Source organism: Gorilla gorilla, chromosome 1, assembly GCF_029281585.2.
Source record: "Gorilla gorilla gorilla isolate KB3781 chromosome 1, NHGRI_mGorGor1-v2.1_pri, whole genome shotgun sequence".
NCBI lineage: Eukaryota > Metazoa > Chordata > Mammalia > Primates > Hominidae > Gorilla > Gorilla gorilla.
In genome coordinates this window covers 190,729,507-190,744,278 of record NC_073224.2, presented here as the reverse complement: position 1 = coordinate 190,744,278, position 14,772 = coordinate 190,729,507, and the positions used below count along the sequence as shown (strand labels likewise).

The window sequence follows — 14,772 nt, the reverse complement described above, 5'->3', positions numbered from 1 at the left end:
TTTGTGCTTTATCAGTTAAGACCTGGGCCTTCAGACTCAGGACACAGAAAAATAAATTTCAGTAAAAGAGTTAGTTGAATCTCAGAAGGTTTTAAGGTTGAGCCTTTAAGTTTAGGAATGAAGAGTTGGGTACCTGGAAATACCAAAATGGTAAGAGAAAGGAAAATATTGAATAACAGGAGAGTATCACAGAAGGGGAGAGGAAGCAGGACTTGGTGGTATAATGGGAAGGAGGAGGATTTATCAGTGCAAATAACAGTAATGATATTTGTTTCCTGTTTTACTGAATATTCTAAAGCTTCTTATACAGGTATATGCATAGAAGGTTTTCTGTCAAGTGTAAAAGTTTATGTGGGGCAGCCATTCTTTCATTTTAGCTCCTTCTCAGCTGTTATGTTTTGTTTCTTTGATGCTTTCTTTTGTGTTTGAAATGACTTCTTACAAGACAAACTACATAATTTGTGAGGCCTAGTGCAAAATGAAAATGTAGGCCTCTTTTTCAAAAATTGTTATTAATTTCAAACTGATAGCAGACTATTAAGTTGGGTATGCAACCCTTCTAAACGCAGGGTCCTGTATGATGGCTCAGGTTGCATGCCCTTGAAAACAGTCCTGGATTCTTTCTGTTCTCTGGATCTAAGCAGCTGTTCATTAAGTGTTCCTGAATTAGGTCACGAATACTTCTTACGTATTAAGGGAAATAATTTTAGGCAGTTTTACATCAGTTATTGACCAGCCCTTTCTATCTTTCTTCTCTTCCCCTTGATGTCTGCCCATTGATTCTGACAGTAACATGTTGTGCTAATGATGACAATTTCAGAAAGTAAGCATGGCAATAAGGAGGATGATGATCTTTCTCTAGCTCTGATACAGGCTTTATTATTAAATCATTGTGTGGTCCTGGGCTTAATTGGACTTTTATGAATTTCAACTATCATATCTGTTAAAGGAGAACATCTGCCATACTACTAAAGGACAGTTGAGAGGATCAAATATGCTTTGCACATAGCATACGTGCAGAAAATATTGGCTAAAGAGACACAAATCTGTATCATTGACTCTTTCCTGTGAAGTCTGTGCTTTCTTTCTCATTGGGAAGTCTATTTCGTAAAGATGAATATGCATCCATTAAAGGGACTTCAGTCATCAGTGAGCAAATAGAAGAAAATTGGAAGAAACAGAAGAGTAGTGAAGGAGCTTTGAAAGCTCACACACCAGGCCTGATAACATCAAATTCCAATTGGCCGGCCGGACGCGGTGGCTTATGCCTGTAATCCCAGCACTTTGGGTGGCCAAGGCGGGCAGATCACGAGGTCAGGAGATCAAGACCATCTTGGCTAACATGGTGAAACCCCAACTCTACTAAAAATACAAAAAATTAGCCGGGCATGGTGGTGGGCCCCTGTAGTCCCCACTACTTGGGAGGCTGAGGCAGAAGAATGGTGTGGACCCAGGAGGCAGAGCTTGCAGTGAGCCCAGATTGCGCCACTGCACTCCAGCCTGGGCAACAGAGCGAGACTCCCTCTCAAAAAAAAAAAAAAAAAAAAAAAAAACATTCGAATTGGCCTTAGGATTCAGCAGTACCAAAAAACTCAGTTTCTCTCTGCTGTGCAACCAAAATAACATGGGGCCAGCTCTGCAGCAGGCCTTGTACTGGACACCAAAGGTAGAGAGACACAGTCTCTACTCTCTAGGGATTCACAGTCCAAAAATGGCTCACTTAAAAAAGGAGTCAAAGGAGAAAGTGGGGTTGGGGTAAGTTGACAGTGAATTGTAGCACTGAGCCTTTTAATCAGGTTCACGATACATCCAGCATCTGAAGAGTGTATACGTATGCGCATGTGGTTGTGTGCCCATGTACAAATGAATACTTCTCTGTGTACTTACACTTGTACATGTAATAAAAGAGCAGATAGTGGGAAAGTTATTAAAAGGAAAGCAAAGCAGTCAGATGATGCCAATATGATAACAACGGAAAAATAAGAAGGGCCGTAAGACTCATTATTGACTCCTTTCATTCACTAGTTTATTCATTCAATCAACCAGAATTTATTGGGTATATCTACATGCAAACTACTGGGTGAAGAATTATGCACAAATCCTACCTTCAATATTGAACTCATTTAAGTTTCTTTCTTGCCCACTAGACTATAACTTTCTCAAAATCAGAGACCTTATGTATATCAACATAGAAAATATCTGTGGAACTGAATTGATAGTGAAGAAATAGAAATGATCTTCTCTTGCATATCTTAGAATGCTCTGCTCAATATCTCATTATTAAAAATGGAAAGGGCCACAACTGCAAAGATACACGCTATTTAGCTTGCTCCAGTGATAGCCAGAACAAAATACAAAGGAACTATGCAGAGAAGCCATTACACAGGCTTCCAGTCAGGTGGATTAATCACAGAGTTCCACCAGACCCAAGGTGGGACTGCTTCATGCTGATCCCACTTACCTTAACAAGGATATGCTCTCCAGGTGGGGTGAAGCTAAGAGGAGCTGCCAAATTGGCTTTGGTACATTATTCTTACATTGGCACGGCTCACAGAATTCAGTTAACTGGAAGTTAATTTTCAGTAGGCAAACTCCGGTGTGGGCCAACTATGACATAAGCAAACTGGATTCCTTTGGATTATAAGGTCATGTCAGATATATGTTCCATTTCCTAGGGGCTACAAGAGCTAGTGGTCACCAAGAATCATATTGGACTCTCCTACTAGTTTACTGTAAGCCAATCCGGAGCCAGTAGTGTCTGAGCTACAGTAATGAAAGGTGCTCAGTACAAAGACAGCAATCAGCTTGAGAACTAGATTCACATCAGTACAGGATTTACTGACTGGTTTCTAATAACTAGGCACCATGTTGAGTGTTTTATGTTATCTTCTTTTAATTCTCAAGATAATCTTAAGTTTAAGGATGAGAAAACTGAGGCTCAGGGAGATTAAGTAGTTTGTCTGTCTTAGCTGGAAAGCAGAACTAGAAATGAAACCCAGGTCCATCTGTTAACAAAGTCTATACTCTTTCTTGTCAGTATCTTTAGGCAATGCAACAGCAGGCAAAAGCAATCTATTAGTGCCACACATTTTCAATTCATTCACATTTCCAGCCTTAATGCATAGTGAGATCAGATGCAAAACAGCAAAATCCTGAAAAATAAGTGTGTGCACAATACTTAACTTGAATAAGTGTTTATGATAATGAAAGGATTAAGGTGCACAAAGATATTAATATTTAGGGAAATTAGACAAAATTGATTTTATCTATTATAAGCAATATTGAATATTTAATGATCTTCTCTGTAATTATGCCTATTGGAGCTGCTATGGAAAGCATCACATCTCTGGAGGTGGTTTGAACCATCACCCATGTCTTACTAACAACAAATCTCTATACCCTTCCTTAATGTCTCTCCTGATCTCCATATTTATAGGTTTGAGTGCAGCTGGATTCTTTTACCTGAATGCTTCAGAAGTTCTTGTGCAAAAATGGACAAATTTCTTTCCCTCGCCTCAAACCTGCTTGTCCTTCAATAATACTTATTCTTTCACTGCCTCTGTGAATGGCACCATCTTCTACTTTAGCCCCTAAACAAACAACTAAGAGTCTTCCCAAACTCCTTAGTCCCCTTTTTTCCCAATCACTAGGTCCTTCCTTAAATTCAAATTTCTATCTTTGAAATATGTACATGTCCTTTAAAGTTGTCTTAGTCCATTTGTGATGCTATTAACAAAATATCATAAGCTAACTGGCTTATAAACAATAGCAAATTATCTCTCACAGTTCTGGAAGCCAGGAAGTCCAAGGTCAAACTGAGGGCTGACTCAACGTCTGGTGAGAGCCCTTTCCCTGCTTATAGCTGTGTCCTCACATGGAGGAAGAGGCAGCCTCTGTTAGAAGAGCACTAATCCCATTCACCAAGGCTCCACCCAAATTACCTAATCACCTCCCCAAAGGTCCCACCTCCTATTACCATCACCTTGGTGATTAGATTTCAACACATGAATTTTGCAGAGATACAAACATTCAGACCATAGAATATTGCTTATCAAATTTTGTAATTATATATTTCTTTTGTATTTATTTAAATAATATTTGTTCCCTCTATTAGACTTTCAGTTTTATAATAAGAACAAAATCTCTTTTTTTCCTCATCATTTCATCCTCTGCACCAACAATGGTGTTGATACACAATAGGCATTCAATGATAACATGTAGATAGGATGAACAAAACGATTTCTTCCTTGCTATCCCTGGTGCCACACATCTAATTTAGACTCTTAACATTTTTTTTCACCTGGATTACAACGAATGTGTCCTAACTCATCCCTGATTCATCAAAAAAGTCATCTTCCATTCTTCTGCAAGAATAAGATTTCTCAGGTGCATATCTGATCACTGATCCTGTCCTTTTTTCCCCAAGTAAGAGCCCATTCAGTCAAACAGCTTGCAAGTTGGTATAGCCTCACCTTGCAATGAAAACCACTCTGTACTATAAAGAAGGCTTATGTCTATATCCAGTCGTCTTCTGTAGCTTATTTAGCATATTCTACAATTTCTTACATAACAAACCCTCTTAGGAATCAGTTGTATGGTTTATGTAGAAATAATTTTAATACAATATCAATATTTTCCTAGGTGCAAAACTGAGTTCTGATCTCATCATAAGACCCCTGACTTAGCTGCATGACATTAAACAATCACTCAATATTCATGGCTGCAGTGCCCTATTCTCTAATCTTCAGCCATACCTTTATTATGCTGGTGGCAGGAGCTTGGAGCTCCTGTTCAAGAGTCTCCTGTCTTCTGCAGTCTATGTTGTTGTAGATTACTCCCTGTCCCTTCCTTACATCCTACCCTTCCAGCACTCAAGTACATGAGAAGCCCCAAATTCAAAGATCTCTATACTGTGATATCCATAGCATCTTCTCATGTGGCATTTATCGTCTTAGATTAGAACAGAGGAACATGTATCAGTCCTGTCTTCCTTAAAAGCCTGAAAATTACATAAGCATAAGGGAAATATGTTATTAATCTTTATGTGTATAAAATACCTACTACAGAGAAGGTAGTCAGTACATATTTACTAAAGGTCATACTATAAATATTTTGTGAACACTTATTATTTGTCAGGCACTGTTCTAGGTGCTTAGGATACATCAATACACAAACTAAAGATTTCTAACTTTGTGAAACTTACACTTAGCAGAAGACAGGCAATAAATAACAAATTTTCAAAGTAAATTATACATGTTCCTTTGAATATGATAAGGCTATAACAAATGAAAAATAGAGCAGGGTAAGAGGGAGCAATAATGGTGAGGTGGACGTGCTTTGAAATTTTCAATAGGATAAGTAGGGTAGATGCCATTGAGGATAAATACGAGTAAAGTCAAAAGAGGTGAGGGAATTGCTATGTGAATATCTAAGTTAGAAACTTTCCAGGCAAAGGGAACAGCCAGTGCAAAGGCCATAAGGCAGGATTGTGTCTGGCATGTTCGAGGAACAGCAGTGGTCAGTGAAACTGGATTGCTGTGAGCAAGGGGGAAAGTGGTAAGAGATGAAGTGAGTAGAGGTGTGCAGTGATGTGACTTGTGTTTTAAAAGATCATGCCACTGTGGAGAACAGACTGTGAATACAAGGGTAAAAGCAGGGGTCAGTTAGGAGGTCAGGAAGTAATTGTGAAGAAAGATGGTGGTGGCTCAGTTCAGTTCAACAACATTCACAGGGCATCTACAGTTTCTGGCTCTCTGAGAGTATAAAGATGGCAAAATTGTCTCCTCCTGAAGGAACTCACAGACAGCAATATGTTCCTAACCTAATTTCCAGCCTCATCACCTAGCACAGGACCCAAGCTCAGCTCATCTTCTCCATTCTCAGCATGCCGTATTACAGCCAGCCAAAACTGCTCATTATTTTCCAAACACACCATGCTGTCTCATGCCTTTGCAATACCCCTCCCATTGCCAGGGATCCATTTCCCCAGCTTGCTAAACTCACAAATTGCAACTCCTTCTTCAAGACTCAACTCAAAGGCCAATTTCTCAGATAAGTTTTCCCTAACAACCTGTGAAAAATTGGCTGTGCACCTTCCTCTTTCTTTCCCTGGCATCCTGTGCATACCATGAACCAAGGTGTAGTATAAATAGATTCCTTTTAGACTGTAAGCCACAGATATATGATTTATTCGATGTCTACATCTAACAAAAGTATTTGCCTTTGGTAGCTCTTTACTAAACACAGAAAAGAAGTTAGAAAGGAAGAACATTTTTTAAAAAGAGTAAGGAAGGAAAGAACTAATACAAGTCATTTATGAAAGGTTGCCAACATAGTCTAGAAAAACTACCTGCACATGGTCCTGTTTAAAGAAACAACTGGGAGCAAGCAGGGTAAGAACCACGCAGGTTCTCGGCATATTTATCAGCAAATGTTCAGCTCCAGAAATAGCCTGAAATTAGGGTAGGATGACATGGTCAGTGGGAATCAGTCATCTGTAAAATTCTTCTGATCAGAAAAAAACATTTGTATTCCTTGATCAAATTCAAAAAAAGACCTGTCAGTATTTGGGTCCTGACCTTTGAAGACTGCCTGAGCTGTAATGGGAACACAAATATGCTGAGCAGGACAAATGAGTAACCAGATCTGCTTTGGGAAGTGACTTGGCACTGGCTGGGGCTGGCTCTCATAGCACTAGGCCAACACCAGGGCTGGGAAGAGGCTAAGAGGCCCTGGAAAACTAACCATGCCTGGTGTGAAGGATAAGGTCTAAACTAAAGGCAGGTGTGTAGGGAAAGCAGCTGTCATGCTGCAATGGGTGACTCACCCCACCTTATCTAACTTAATCTACTCAATTACACCAAAAGCTAGATATAATAATCTTTTATAGACACAAAAATTGAGGCATAGAGATATTAAGCAACTTGTCAAGAGCCATACTGATACCAGGTAGAGCCTGTCTTCACACCTGGGTCTGTCTTCATATCTATTTCAGTCCAGGACTGAAGCTACCCATGTAGCTGCTCAGCTTAGGAGTACGGCTTTGGCCTGAGAGGAGACTCAAGTCCCAGACATGGTTCTGTCCACCTTGCTTATGTGCCTCCAGGCAGATCATTTCTCCTCTCTGAGCCTTGTTTTTACCATTTGTTCATTGAGAGTTAGGGTCAGGTGACCATTAAGGTCTCTCCAAAATCTGAAAATCTATATTTAGTAAGAATTTTAAGGATGCTAATTTCTTCTCTCCTTCCCCTTCTCCCTTACCATACACCCACATGCCCTCTCAAGAAGCAGTGTATAAAGAATCTTTTTATACTATCCAGTTTGGAAAGAGAAGTTTAACAAAGGGTAGAGCCTCCAGAGACTTATCACTGTTGATTCACTGAGAACTACATATATCCTCCCCACATTTAGTGTCTCATCCGCTTTGTTTTTGTCAGGAAAACTCACCCTCTGCCTAGCAAAAGAGAGCTGGCTTTATCTTCCTCAATTCACTCTTTTTAAATCTATCTTGGGGTTTCAGTTGCACTAAAGAACTCTATCCAGCACATAATTGGAGGAAATATAATGGAAATATTGAAACAAAAATAATATTCTCCCTAATATATTCATTTTAATTGTTCCTTTTCTTCTCACTAGAGTGAGTGGGAGGTTATCCCTTCTATTTCAGTTACTTCTTCTTTCAATGACTGGGTTTTATAATGTGCTATTTTGTGAGCTTATGTTTTTTCCTCCCCACCTCCAACTCCCTAATATTAAAGCACATCTGAATTCCAGTTAAATCATTTTATTCTTTCTGATATACTTGATCATAAGCCAAAGAGCAAAAAGTATTCTGTTTATGATCCAAATACCCTTATTAATTTCTTCTATCAAATTAAATATTTCTAGAATGGGTAAAAAAAACAGGTCTGGTAATAAAAGCAGACATTCATGGATTGGCCTTAGGTTCTGGAGACTATGTAGGGTTTTATGAAAAATTAGTAAATTGAACAGTAATTCTTATAGCTACAATATTTAAGGAGGGTCATATAGCCTTAATTCTTAAACAGTAAGATTTGGAAGAAGGATATTATTGGTTCCATTTTATATCTAAGGAAACAAAGGCTCAGGAAAGTTACACAAATTGCTCAGTCGGTCAACAAGTAAGTCGTAGAACTTGGCTTCAGAAGTTGGTTTCATAAAGAGGGATCAGGAAGAAAAGGTGAATTGCTAGGGAAGGAGTTTGTCTTCTTCAAAATTCTCTATAATAATTAAGCGCAATACTTAGGAGACTCGTGGCAGTCGAAACTCCAAGACTGGATCCTATCCCAGACCACTTTGCTAGAGATACTGTTTTTCTTCGATCTTGGAGACCCTGGGGGACCACCAGCACAACTGCCTAGTTAGCAGCAGATCATAGGGTGGAATGCAGGCTGCTACCAAGCAAGACCTGTCTCAGCAGGACTCTTTCTTTGGGAGATGCAGAAAGTGCAGTATTTAAGTGGTGTCACCAGCCTGAATCTGATGCAAAAGAGGCATATATATGCAGGTGCACATACACATTACTCACTCATACACATACACATAAACCCATACATACCACATTCACCTCACACACACATATACCATACACAGAACAAAATACAGACAGTCTCTAACTTATGATGGTTTTACTTAGGAGTATTTGATTTTGTGATGATGTGAAAGTGATACAAATTTAGTAGAAACTGTATTTCAAGTACCCATACAGTCATTCTGTTTTTCATTTTCATTATACTATTCAATAAGTTATATAAGGCATTCAACACTTTATTATAAAATCAGCTTTGTGTTACATGACTTTGCACAACTATAGGCTTTTGTTAAGTGTTCTGAGCACATTACTGTAGGAAAGACTAAGCTATGATGTAGGTTAGGTGTATTAAATGCAGTTTTGACTTCCAATGTTTTCAACTTATGATGGGTTTATCAGATTGTAACCCCATCATAAATTCTGGGAGGTTGGGTAAGTGGGAGTAGCTACTAATGCATACAAGGTTTCCATTGGGGGGAGTGTTGAAAATGTTCTAAAATTAATTGCAGTGATGGTTGCACAACTCTGGGTATATTAAAAACCATTAAATGTACACTTCAGATAAGTGAACTATATAGTATATTAATTATATCTTGATAAAGCCTTTATGAAACTAAAAGACAGAAACTTGATCAGACCCACATCTGGTTGGCACATATGGAGAGATTGCAAGATTATAAACCCTAAATTCAAGGGTCCTTCTAATATTAATAATCTGAGTAACTTTGGACTCAAGAAGAATATGATCTGCGTAAAAGGACTACAGAAAGTTGGCCGGGCGCGGTGGCTCAAGCCTGTAATCCCAGCACTTTGGGAGGCTGAGGTGGGCAGATCATGACATCAGGAGATCGAGACCATCCTGGCTAACACGTTGAAACCCTGTCTCTACTAAAAATACAAAAAAATTAGCTGGGCATGGTGGCGGATGCCTGTAGTCCCAGCTACTTGGGAGGCTGAGGCAGGAGAATGGCATGAACCCGGGAGGCAGAGCTTGCAGTGAGCCGAGATGGTGCCACTGCACTCCAGCCTGGGTGACAGAGCGAGACTCTGTCTCAAAATAAAAAAAAAAAAAAGGACTACAGGAAGTCAGAGTGTACTGCTGACTTTATGGTTTTTTGTTTTGTTAATCATAAATAAATTTAAAATTATGAAAGCAATGATATTTAGTTTTAAATATTTTGCATAACACACAAAAGAACAAACAAAAAGAACACACAAAAAAGAGAAAAAACACTCAAACCACTAAAAATATTTGTTTATATCATTAAATGTATATATGATATTTAGCTTTGTTTTAAAATATTCTTTTGTTTAAAAGATTTTAATTACTTCATCTTAGGATGCTCCAAATATATTTAACCAATCACTACTGATGGGTACTTGGATAATTTATAATTTTTCCCAATTACAATGTACACTGCCATGAACATCCTTAAAAACAAATCTTTGAGCATATCTCTGATTATTTCTTTCATCATCACAAATCTGAACCCCCAAATCTAGTCGAGGTAAATATCTGATCATACTTTGACTTCATAAATCACAGGGAAAAACATGGCCTTTGGAAATCCCTGGTTTCTGTTCCTGGTCCAACCACTTAATTACCCTAAAAGGTAAACATATGGCCCCAAATAAATCCAATCTGGTTTTATTATCATGCTTAAAAGTTACTACTAATTGAAAGACAATTCAAGGTGTTGATTTATAACCAAAAAGATCAGTAGAGGCCTAAAAGAAATAGACTAAATAGAGTGAATATTAATAACAACAACTGAGGCTCAGAGGGCCAAGGAAAGTGCCCAAGACTGGCAGAACTGGGATACTTGCAATAACTGGCAGAACTGGTACTCAGATTGAGGCTCTATGACTCCAAAGTCAGTACTTTTCCTATTGGACTTCACTGCTTCACACAACAGACACTGTCCTCAAGGAATTTGCAACTGGAATTTTTGATGGCAGGTAACATATGTGCACAAATAACTGTAATTTAGGCAGAGTAAGCTAAGTGCCATAAAAATGGTTCAGACATAGTATTTTCTGGGTAGAATTAGGAAATTCTTTATAGGGACAATAATATGTGATGTGTGCTATTAAGGATGAATTCATTTAATCATTTAATAAATATTTGAGTAAATATTTGAAGTAAAGCAGACTCTACCAGTTAACTACCAAAATCCATGTTCTCCACTTCTTCCTGCACACACAGCTAAATGTCATTTCACAAATTCCTTTTGTTGGATGTGGCCATTAAACTACAGGTTAGCCAATGAAATTTGACTGAAAGTGATATAAGCCACTTTCAGTACTACTAATAGAAAGCTCCCATGTGGGCTGTTTCTACATTTTCCCATCTGGCTGGCTAGAATAGAGATGATGCCCAGGTGACCGTGGAAACTATGAATTGAAGATGATAGTCAATCTGGGTTCCTGAATGATGGTATGTTTGAAAGTTGCCCTGTCCATCTGTTCATGTGGAAGAAATAAACTTGTATTTGCTTGATCCATTAGATATCTTATGGTCAATCCAATATTACAGTTGGCCTACCCAAACATAGGCAGGCACTGGGACACAAAAAATAAATTTGTCATATGCCCCCAAGGAACTTAACATTTGAAGGGAAGGAAGTAAATCCATAGGAAAATATGACACAGCATTGCATTGACAGGAGGAAGGTCTGTATATGGGCACCTAATCCCATCTTGATAGTTCAAATGATGAAACTTTCTAAAAAGAAATGGTATATAACTTGAGGCCTGAAGTATATATAGAAATCCTCTAGGAAAAAAGGAGAAGTGAACATGGGAACATATTTCAGGCATAGGGAGAATATGTGCAGTTTGAGGTATATAAAAGAGCATTGGTGTACAGGATGTCTACAGGTAGAGAAAGCAGGGAGATTAATGATAAAACTGATTATAGAGTATCAGTGGCCTATGCCAATTTGTTTTTTGTGGCCTTTGTGTTTTATTTTTCCAGGGTCTTTTCCCTGTTTTGTCTCCACAGTTGCCTCCCTAAGTCTTCATTTCTCCCTGCTCACTCAGGAGTTGGGTAACCAATTTGTCTTGATTTTCTCCAGGGACATTCCCAATTTAAAACTAAAGCCTTTACTTCTACATCTCAGGAAAGCCCAGAGTTCCAGGCAAACTAGAAAGGTTGATCACCCTATGCATCAGGAGTAGATAATGGAAACGGCATAGCTAAGGGTCACATAAATTTGGGACTGAGTTCTGGCTCTGCCCCTGACTAGCTGTAAGACCGTTTTCTGAGCCCTGGTTTCTTCACCTGTAAAATGGTCATAACAATCTCTGATTTTTCTGTCTCTTAGAGCAACTATGAGAATATCATGATGCAAAATCATTTTGTGACAATAAACTATTATGTAGGCTGTTTCATATTATGGAAAAACATTAGAAAGCCTGGGTTCAAAACTCATTCTTGTATAGTAGTTGGAATATTTAGACAAATACTTCTCTGTCCCTTAGTCTCTTTGTGTGCAAAATAAAGGCACTGGGGTGGCTAATCAGTAAGGCTCAGGTCCTTCCTTCCAGGATGTCAGTGATAACAGCACCACACCCCACAAATACTAGGTTTTCTCACTCATGTTCTGGCCTGTCTGCTATGAGAGAGAGAATTTAAGCAGCACAATAGCACAATCTCTGTATTATTTAAGATTAACTAATGGTAGCTATTATTCCTGTTGCCCAAGGGCAGGAGCTAAGATCTGAATTTGGGTTTGACCATTTGATGGCAAAGTCAGTGCTTTTTCCCTGCATCAAGTTGTCACATTTCATCCTCTTTTTTTGGAGTAAAGGCAAACAGAAGCAGTGTGAATGCATTCAGGAAAGTGATTGGCCTGCAAATCAGTCCCATGAGGGCCCAAGGCTCTGTTGTGTACTTACTTGAGTAAGCCATATATCTTCTAGATTCTATTTCCCCAGATGAAAGACTATGAATAATAATCTCTATTTTATATACAAGGCGGAAGGAAGTAGTATATCTCTTTAAATAAATTGGTTCATATCACTTATAAGGGGAGCAGAAAAAAGCACATCCATTCTAGTGGAAATAGAAGAGGATGGCCTACATCTTCCCTGGGTTTCTTTCTTGCCCTGTACAAGAACTCTCCAGAGAGCACAGTATGAAAATCATCTAGAGTGGACAACCTCACTGTGCTCTGTGTGAAAATGGTGGCTCAGAGAGGTTAAGTTACCTTACTCCTGGCTCATTCCATGAGTTAGTAGAAGACCCAGAGATAAAATATAAACTCAAGTCTATATTATCTCCACCACCCTACCCTATTTCTAGTTGAACATGTTTCTTTTTCTCAGGTCAAATTATTCATTTTGAAGGATTTATTTATTTATTTATTTATTTATTGATGATTGATTGATTGAGATGGAGTCTCACTCTGTCACCCAGGCTGGAGTGCAGTGGCACGATCTTGGCTTACTGCAACCTCCTCCTCCCAGGAACAAGTGATTCTTCTGCCTCAGCTTCCTGAATAGCTGGGATTATAGGTGCCCACCACCATGCCTGGCTAATTTTTTTTTGTATTAGAAGCAGGGTTTCACCATGTTGGCCAGGCTGGTCACAAACTCCTGACCTCAACTGATCCACCCTCCTTGGTCTCCCAAAGTGCTGGGATTATAGGTGTGAGCCACCACACCCAGCTCATTCTTAAGGATTTCTAGAGTTCTTCATTTTGTAACATCTATGGCTATAAAGGGCTCCTCTCCATGTGTCTTCTCACCCCTCATTCAATCTCTGGGAAGTCTCAGATCCTTCTGGGATTTTTGACATTCTATAAAATATTTGTATGGTTTGGGGACATTTTTGTGGAGAGATGGTAGTTAGGTGAAGTAATGTGGGTTTTATTTTGTTGCTTTTTGTTTGGAGATAATTCAAAATTCTCATGAATTTGGAAAAATGGTTCAGCGAGGTCTTGTGAGCTCTTCACCATGCTTCCCCCAAAGTTTCCCCAAAGACTGCATCTTTTATTAGTATAGTACAATATCAAACCAGGAAATTTACATTGGTACAATATATGTGTATAGTTCTATGTCATCTTGTCACCTGTAACCACCACCACAATCAAGATACATAATTATCCCATTACCAAAAAATCTACCATATGCTACCCCTTTATAGTCAGTGATATGGTTTGGTTGTGTCCCCACTCAAATCTCCTCTTGAATTATAACTCCCACAATTCCCACATGTCGTGGGAGAAACCTCGGCGGGGAGGTAATTGAATCATGGAGTGAGCCTTTCCTGCACTGTTCTCGTGATAGGGAATCATGAGATCTGATGATGGTTTTAAAAAACGGGAGTTTTTCGCACCTGTAATCCCAGCACTTTGGGAGGCCGAGGTGGGCGGATCATGAGGTTAGGAGATCGAGACCATCCTGGCTAACACGGTGAAACCCCATCTCTACTAAAAATACAAAAAAAAAAAAAATTAGCTGGACATGGTGGCAGGCGCCTGTAGTCCCAGCTACTTGGGAGGCTGAGGCAGGAGAATGGAGTGAACCCGGGAGGTGGAGCTTGCAGTGAGCCAAGATTGTGCCACTGTACTCCAGCCTGGGCCACAGAGGGAGACTACGTCTAAAAAAAACCAAAAAAAAAAAAAACCCCAAAAAATGGGAGTTTCCCTGCACAAGCTCTCTCTGCCTGCCACCATCCATGTAAGATATGACTTGCTCTTCTTTGTCTTCCACCATGATTGTGAGGCCTCCCCAGCCACATAGAATTGTAAGTCCATTAAACCTCTTCTTCCCAGTCTTAGGTACGTCTTTATCAGCAGCATAAAAACAGACTAATAGAGTCACTCATCCTTTTTTTCCTCAATATTACATTATATACATATATATAAAACCTATCACAGTCTACTGGTGTTGACATTTACCAATTTGAGTGAGGTGTAGAAACTCTACCTCATTTTAAGTCCTTTTACCTTTCCACATGTAATTCTGTTAAATATTTCTTCTACATACACTGAGAACCATGTCAATGTTATAATTTTTGCTTCAATATAAGGCATATTTAGAAAACACAGAAAAAAAGGTCTACAGTATTTACCTATATTTTTATTCTTTTTGTTGTTGTTTCTTCCTGATATACTAAGAGTCCTTTTAAAATTTTCTTTCTGTTTGAAGAACTTCCTTTACCATTCTTTTAGAATAAGTCTGCTGGCAAAAATACCTTTAGTTTTGTTTTATCT

General features: G+C 38.9%; 1 protein-coding gene and 1 long non-coding RNA gene across 9 annotated transcripts in view; both read right to left on the bottom strand.

The window, feature by feature from the left end:
• The window catches only part of LOC129524051 (uncharacterized), a 45,687-nt gene extending 43,098 nt beyond the window's left edge, over positions 1-2,589 (bottom strand). Inside the window, exon 1 of the long non-coding RNA XR_008667697.2 lies at positions 2,462-2,589. This is a non-coding gene — a long non-coding RNA (uncharacterized lncRNA). The remainder of the gene's footprint in view (positions 1-2,461) is intronic.
• The window catches only part of LOC101147269 (AGBL carboxypeptidase 4), a 1,515,476-nt gene that overhangs the window by 707,217 nt on the left and 793,487 nt on the right, over positions 1-14,772 (bottom strand). The window lies entirely within an intron of this gene.